The sequence below is a fragment of the Desmodus rotundus genome, chromosome 4, assembly GCF_022682495.2.
Source record: "Desmodus rotundus isolate HL8 chromosome 4, HLdesRot8A.1, whole genome shotgun sequence".
NCBI classification, from domain to species: domain Eukaryota; kingdom Metazoa; phylum Chordata; class Mammalia; order Chiroptera; family Phyllostomidae; genus Desmodus; species Desmodus rotundus.
The window spans coordinates 70,922,435-70,931,453 of NC_071390.1; the positions used below are offsets into that span (position 1 = coordinate 70,922,435).

Consider the following 9,019-nt stretch of genomic DNA (forward strand, 5'->3'; position numbering starts at 1 on the left):
ATTCTATACAAACTCTTCCAGGAAAAAACACTTTTCAACACATTTTATGAGCCAACATTACCCACATACCAAAGCCAGACAAAGACATCTCAAGAAAGGATTATCATATCAATATATCTCAAACATGAATATAAAAATTGTTTTTAAAAACAAACTGAAACAGCAATCTATAAGGGCTGTCAACACAGGATCACGTAGGGTTTATCCTAGAAATCCAAGTTTGCCTTAGCACTCAAAATCAATGTATTTCGGAAGGAAAAGAGAGAGAGGAACACAGATAGGAAAAAATGGCAATAAATAACTACCTATCAATAATAACCTTAAATGTAAATGGATTAAATGCTCCAATCAAAAGACATAGAATAGCTGAATGGATAAGAAAACATGACCCACACATATGCTGCCTATAAGAGACCCATCTCAGGACAAAAAACCTACACAGACTGAAAGTGAAGGGCTGGAAACAAATCTTCCAAGCAAACGGACAGGAAAAAAAAGCAGGGGTAACAATACTCATATCAGACAAAATAGACTTCCAAAGAAGGGTTATAAAGAGAGACCGAGAAGGTCACTTCATAATACTCAAAGGAGGAATCCACCAAGAAGACATAAACATTGTAAATATATATGCACCCAACATAGGAGCACCCAAATACATAAAGAAAATCTTGGAGGACTTCAAGAAAGATATTGACAGCAACACAATTATAGTAGGGGACTTTAACACCCCACTGTCAAAAATGGACAGGTCTTCGAAACAAAATATCAAGAAGGATGTTGTGTCACTTACCAATACTCTAGAGGAAATGGACTTAACTGATATATATAGAGCTTTTCATCCCAAAGAAGCAAAATACACATTCTTTTCAAGTGTCCATGGAACTTCCTCAAAGATAGACCACATGATAGGACACAAAGCAAGCCTCAACAAATTCAAGAAAATTGAAATCCTATCAAGCCTTTTCTCTGACCACAAGGGATTGAAATTAAAAACCAACCCCAAAGAAAAAACCCCAAACATTCAAAATCATGGAGACTGAATAGCATGCTATTAAACAATGAATGGGTCAAGAACGAGATTAGGGAAGAAACCAAAAACTTTCTGGAAACAAAAGAAAATGAACTCACAACAACCCAAAACCTATAGGAAACAGCAAAGGCAGCCCTGGGAGGGAAGTTCATAGCAATACAGGCCTACCTTAAAAAGATAGAAACTTTTCAAACAAACAACCTAACCCTACGCCTACAAGAACTGGAGGAACAACAACAAAGACAGCCCAGAGCAAGCAGAAGGAAGAAAATAACCAAGATCAGAGCAGAGTTAAATGACATAGAGACTAAAAGCACAATTCTAAGCATCAATGAATCCAGGAGCTGGTTCTTTGAAAAGATAAACAAAATCGAGAAGCCTTTAAATAACCTCATCAAGAAAAAAGGGAGGATCCAAATAAACACAATCAGAAATGAAAAAGGAGAGATTACAACTGATACCACAGAAATACAAAGGATTGTGAGAAATTACTACAAACTGTATGCCAAGAAATGTGAAAACCTAGGTGAAGTGCACACATTTTTAGAAAAATATAATCTTCCAAAACTGAATGAAGAAGAACCAGAAAACCTGAACAGACCAATATAAGCAGATGAAATTGAAGCAATCATCAAAAAACTCCCAACACACAAAAGCCCTGGACCAGATGGTTTCACAGGAGAATTCTACAAAGCATTTAAGGAAGAGCTAACCCCTATCCTTCACAGACTATTCGAAAAAATCCAAACTGATGGAAGACTGTCAAACTCTTTTTATGAAGCCAGCATCATCCTAATCCCAAAACCAGATAAAGGCACAACGAAGAAAGAAAACTTCAGGCCAATATTGCTGATGAACATAGATGCAAAAATTCTCAACAAAATATTGACAAACCGCATCCAGCAATACAGTACAAAAATCACACACCATGACTAAGTGGGATTCATCCCAGGGATACAAGGATGGTACAATATTCACAAATCAATAAACATAATACATCCATAAACAGGAAAGACAAATATCACATGATCATATCAATAGATGTGAGAAAAGCCTTTGACAAGATACAGCACCCATTTCTGATAAAAACCCTCAGCAAAGTGGGAATAGAGGGAGCATTCCTCAACATCATAAAGGCCATATATGAGAGACGTACAGCCAACATCATACTCAATGGACACAAACTTAGAGCTTTTCCACTAAGAGCAGGAACAAGACAAGGATGCCCTCTCTCACCACTCCTATTCAACATAGCATTGGAAGTCCTAGCCACAGGAATCAGACAAAGAAAAAGCAATAAAAGGCATCCAAATTGGAAAGGAGGAAATGAAACTGTCACTGTTTGCAGATGACATGATGGTGTACATGGAAAATCCTATAGACTCCACCAAAAAACTACTCGACCTAATAAATGAATTTAGCAAAACAGCTGCATACAAAGTCAATACTCAGAAATCAAAGGCATTCCTGTACACCAACAATGAAACTGCAGAAAGAGAAATCAGGAAAAAAATCCCATTTGATATAGCAACAAGAAAAATAAAGTACCTAGGAATGAACCTAACCAAGGAGGTAAAAGACCTGTACGCAGAAAGCTACACAACTCTGAAGAAAGAAATTAAGGAAGACACAAACAAATGGAAGCATGTACCATGCTCATGGATTGGAAGAATTAACATTATCAAAATTGCCATGCTACCCAAAGCAATTCATAGATTCAATGCAATCCCTACTAGAGTACCTACCCATGACATATTTCACAGATATAGAACAAACATTTCAGAAATTTATATGGAACCATAAACGACCCTGAATAGCTCCAGCAATTTTGAGAAAGAAGAACATGGCAGGAAGGATCACAATACCTGATATCAAACTGTACTACAAGGCCACTGTAATCAAAACAGCCCGGTACTGGCATAAAAATAGGCACATAGACCAATAGAATAGAACAGAGAGCCCAGAAATAAACCCAAGTCTTTACGGTCAATTAATATTTGACAAAGAAGGCAGGAGAATAAAATGGAGCAAAAACAGCCTCTTCAACAGATGGTGTTGGGAGATCTGGACAGCTACGTGGAGGAAAATGAAACTCAATCACCAACTTACGCCATACACAAAAATAAACTCAAGATGGATAAAAGACTTAAATATAAGTCGTAACACCATAAAAGTCCCAGAGGAAAACATTGGCAGGAAGATCTCAGACATTCCATGCAGCAATATCCACACAGACATGTCCCCTAAAGCAAGGGACATAAAGGAAAGAATAAACAAATGGGACCTCATCAAAATAAAAAGCTTCTGTATGGCTAAAGAAAACAGCACCAAATTACAAAGAGAACCAACAGTATGGGAAAACATATTTGCTAATAATACCTCAGACAAGGGCCTGATCTCCAAAATATATAAAGAACTCACATGACTGCACTCCAGGAAGACAAACAACCCAATTAAAAAATGGGCAAAGGACTTGCACAGACACTTCTCCAAGAAAGACATACAGAGAGCCCAGAAACATATGAAAAGATGCTCAGCATCAGTAGCCATCAGAGACATGCAAATTTAAACCACAATGAGGTACCATCTCACACCAGTCAGAGTGGCCAACCTAAACGAATCCACAAACAAATGTTGGAGAGGATGCAGAGAAAAGGGAACCCTAGTGCACTGTTGGTCGGAATGCAGACTGGTGAGGTCCCTGTGGAAAACAGTATGGAATTTCCTCAGAAAACTAAAAATGGAACTTCCCTTTGACCCAGCAATTCCGCTGCTGGGATTATACCCTCAGAACACTGAAATACCAATCCAAAAGAAGCTGTGCACCCCAATGTTCATAGAAGCACAATTTACAATAGCCATGTAATGGAAGCAACCTAAGTGCCCATCAGCAAATGAGTGGATCAAAAACTATGGTATATTTACACAATGGAATTCTCCGCAGCAGAGAGAAAAAAGGAGCTTATACCCTTTGCAACAGCATGGATGGAACTGGAGAGCATTTTGCTAAGTGAAATAAGCCAGGTGGTGAGGGACAAATAGCATATGATCTCACCTTTAACTGGAACATAATCCATAGAAGAAAAAAGCAAACAAAATATAACCAGAGACATTGAAGTTAAGAACAACCTAACAATAGTCCGGGGGTAGTGGGGAGGGGACAGTGAGGAGAGGGGATTACAGGAACTACTATAAAGGACACTTGGACAAAATCAAGGGTGAAGGTGGGGGTGGGGGAGGGAGGGGGTTCAGCTGGGGTGTGGTGGAGGGTTGGGGAGAAAGGGCACACAACTGTAATTGAATAACAATAAAAAATTTTTAAAAAATCAATGTATTTCATCTTTAACAGACTAAAAAAGAAAAACCATATAATACTCTTTTTGGCACATAGAAAAGCCGTTTGAAAAAATTCACTCATTGTGGGTGAAAAATATTGGTAAATTTACACAGTGGAATACTATGCAGCAGAAAAAAGGAGCTCCTACCATTCACAACAGCATGGATAGAACTGGCAAGCATTATGCTAAGTGAAATAAGGCAGTGAAAGAGAAATACCATATGATCTCACCTATAAGTGGAACCTAATCAACAAAACAAACAGGCAAGCAAAACACCACCATAGACATTGAAATAAAGAACTGACACTAATAAGAGAGGAGGGGGGAGAGGGTTTACAGCGGTAATATGGGAAGGGCCATCAAGGAACATGTATAATGGACACATGGAAAAAGCCAAAGGGGGAGTAGGGTCAAGGGTGGAGGGAAGGGATGGGTGGGGCAGGGGGCATGGTGGAGTAAAAATGGAGACAACTGTACTTGAACAACAGTAAAAAAAAATGTATTAAAAGAACAAAATCTTCAATAAGAAACTATTCAATATAAGAAAAAAATTCACTCATTCATGATTAAAAACTCAGTTGATTAGGATTTTTTTTAAAGATTTTATTTATTTTTAGAGGGAGGAAGAAAAGGAGAGAAACATCAATGTATGGTTGCCTCTTGCACACCCCCCACTGGGGACCTGGCTGGCAACCCAGGCATGTGCCCTGACTGGAAATTGAACTTGCAGCCCTTGGATTCACAGGCCAGTGCTCAATGCACTGAGCTATACCAGCCAGGGCTCAATTTATTAGGAATTAAAAGGACCATCTTCAATGTAATAAAAGGCTTCTAAGGAAGAACCTACATCTGATATCATACTTCCTGGTTAAATAAAGAGCCCCTTTCCTAAAATTGGGAAGAAGACAAATGTCTACTCACCACTTCTAGTCAACTTTATTCCAGATGCCCTAGCCAGTGCAACAACGCAATAAAAAAAAAAGAAAAAGAAAGAAAGGGGGCTGGCAGTCCCAGGGTGCACCGTGTCCATCCTATGCTGGATTAGAGGCAACCAGCCCAGACATGGCCTCTGGCAGAGCAGGACCAAGGAAATCTATGGACAAACCAGCTCCGAAGAGAAGAAATACAGAGACCCTGACACACAAAGGGAGAATAGCAGGTTACAGGGGAGGAAGAAGTTGGAGTTACGCAGCTGCAAGCCAATAAACAACAACAATCAACGGTCAACACCAGAAACTAAGAGAATGTTTGAAACAGATTCTCCCTAGAGCTGGGGTGTCAAACTCATTTTCACCGGGGGCCACATCAGCCCCACAGTTTCCTTCAAGGGGCTGAATGTAATGTTAAGACTGTATAAATGCAACTACTCCTTAACTAGGGGGCAAGGAGCTCGGTGCTTCTGCCAGGTAGAAACAAGGTGGAGGGCCAGATGAAACAAGGTGGAGGGCCAGATATGGACCATTGCCTTGTGTTTGCCACCTGTGCCCCAGAGTCCCCAGAGAGAACATGGTTTGGCTGACACATTTCAAACATTCGGCCATCAGAACTCTGAGAGAATAGATTTCTACTTTTTATGCCACCTAGTTTGTGGTACTTTGTTACAGCAGCCCTAGGCAACTAATACACAGACCTTTAAACATGGTAATGGACAACTGACTTTTCCATTTGGAAAAAACATGAAGGTAGACTACTACATTATATCATAAAATACATTCCAGATAAATTAAAATTTTAAGTATAAAAAGCAAAACTTCAGTTTTTTGGAAGAAAATTAGAATATCTTTGTAGCCTTGGTGTAGAAAAGAATTCTTAAAACCAGAAAGCAAAACGGCCTATAAAAAGACTGATATTACCTTAAAACTAAAAACTTTTGTACAATATAATACAGTATAAATAAACTTAAAGGTAAGCCACAGATTAGGAGAAATTTTTTTGTAACCTAATGTAGTCAACAAATAAATATAGGGTGGGGCAAAAGTATGTTTGCAGTTGTGAGTATGTACAACACAGAGTTTGCTCTTGTATTATTATTTATTAATTAGTGTACCATTTTTCATATGAACAACTGTAAACCTACTTTTGCCCAATCTTGTGTGCAAATTATATGAAGAAGCACTAGAAATGAAAGGACTAGTGACCCAAGAAAACATAGGCAAAGATATAAATAGAGCATTCACAGAACTGAAAACAAATGGTCAATGGATAAGAGAATGGATTAAAATTTATGACATATTTAGACAATGGAACACCACAAAATTAAATCAGTTGCATATGTCAACATAGATCTGAAAATGTGGAATAAAAAAATGCAAGTTAAAAAAAGAAAAATAAAATAATGCAAGTTGCAGTACAGCATATCTGTGTAAAAGGAACAAAGCAAAACTACATATGATTTATGGATACATATGTGTAGTAAAAAATTAAAAACATGAACTGAAAAGTTATCACATTCTACCACAAGTAGCTGACAGAAATGTAAAATAGCCATTTGGAAAACAATTTGGCTGTTTCATATAAAGTGAGATATACACATCATACAGCCTAACAATCCTACTTCTAGGTGTGAAAACTGTCAACCAAAGTTTGTTGGCATCAATTCAACACCAACAAGAATTCCCAATTTGAGGTACAGTGAAGATGGAAATTTTATTCAGGGCAAACAGCTCAATCGTAACATATATAGCTCAGCTGTGGAACAGATCGATTGTAATTCAGAACTTAAGCTGCTAGGGGGGCCTGGGGCAAGGCCCCTCTCCAGCTAGACAGCTCTTTTCCTTCTCTCTGCTCTGATGCTACATCGTCCCTGTTTCATCTTCCATGTTTCAACTCCAACTGGGGAAACACACTCTACAGTTTTCAGTGGAAAGGGAGTGTGCTCTCAGAGCCAGAGAGGAGCTGACTTATATGGACAGAAGTCCCTGCCCCTGGTCCCTGATTGGTTCATCTTCAAGCAATGAGGACTTCAAATCCTCACAGTTTGATTCATTCAAAAAGCACTGTACCGATTGGTCAGAATGGAGTAGTTCTGATTGGTTGGTGAAGAAGTTGATGGGGGTGGGTATATAGTTGAACAGCTCCAGTTGAATAGAAAAAGCCTCAGTCCTATTGGTTGAAATACAATTCCAGGACCTCCTTTATAAGGACTGGCTTACATGGCAGGAACACAATGCAGGCAGGCAGTTCAGTGTGAAGCCAGGTAGTTCAAGCTTCTCTCTGAACTGCAGTTTGTATAACTGGTACATTTAGAAAAGGCTGCTAGGCCCTGTTTTTTAAAACTTGAGACCAGTTAGCCACCAGGAACCCTTCTTAATAGGTATGTTCTTCCTTAGGGTCCACAAAACATATGTTTATCCAAAGGCTTTATGTAAATGCTCATAGCAGTTTTATTCATAATAGGCATAATATTCAAAACAAAACCAACATAAGTGTCCATCAATAGGTGAATAAGTAAATAAATTGTGAAATATCCGTACAATAAAATACTTTTTTTGGCCATAAAAAGAAACAAACTCCTGATACAACAGGGATGAATCTTAAAAACATTATGCAACTGAAAGAAGTCACTCCCAAAATGCTACATAGTGTGTAATAAATTCTACTAAAAGCAAATCTATGAGGAAAGCAGTTCAGTGGTTGTTAAGGAGTAAGAGGAAAGTGATTGCAAATTGACATGATAAATGGAAATGTCCTCTCAGTTGCGATACTTATGTGACTACATTCATTGAACTATTCACATGAAATGGGTAGATTTTCTTGTATATTAATTGTTCATTGTATATAAATATAAATCAGTAAAACTAATGAAACATGTAATATATATACACATGTATCAGGGCATATCATTTTGTATTGTGATAAGAACACTTAACATGAGGTATTTTCCTGGAAATTAGATCCATTGACTCTGCTAGAAAACAAAGAGGGAGATGTCTCTATGCTGCGGGATCATCCTCTGCACTGTGAGGCCCCAGTAATTTGGAAAATACTTACACAGTCCAGTCAGAGCAGTTAGTTCCTTGCCAGAAAAAAAAAAAAAAAAAAGGAGTTTTTGCAGAATGGACCAGACCTTCGAGATTTTGTATCTGGTGATCTTGCAGACAGGAGCACCTGGCATGAATATAAAGGAAACAAAACACCAGAAAGGAGAAAAGTTAAGACTACCTCCATGGCTAAGGACAAAGATTTCCATGGGGAAAAATTAAAATAGACTGAAAAATACTTTGCGGAATTTAAGTCTCCATACAGGGTGCGAGGAGGCGTGATGTCCCAATAGTGGAGAGTGTTGGGGAGGGGAAGAGTATGCCACTGCCACAGCCACAATCATATTGATAGGTGACACATGTACAAGAGGTTGTAGATTTTGTTCCATTAAGACTGCAAGAAAACCACCTCCACTGGATGCCAATGAGCCCTAAAATACTGCAAAGGCAATTGCAGAGTGGGGTCTGGATTATATTGTCCTGACATCTGTGGATCGAGATGATATGCTTGATGGAGGACCTGAGCACTTTGCAAGGACTGAATCATACTTAAAGGAAAGGAATCCAAAAATTCTTGTGGAATGTCTCACACCAAACTTCAGAGGAGATCTAAAAGCAATAGAAAAAGTTCACTCTGTTGGGATTAGATGTGTATACACATAACATAGAAA

The 9,019-nt window shown here is 38.5% G+C and overlaps 1 pseudogene; it reads left to right on the plus strand.

The window, feature by feature from the left end:
- Positions 1–8,294: 8,294 nt before the first annotated feature.
- On the plus strand, positions 8,295–8,697 carry LOC112305367 (lipoyl synthase, mitochondrial-like; annotated as a pseudogene).
- Positions 8,698–9,019: the final 322 nt, after the last annotated feature.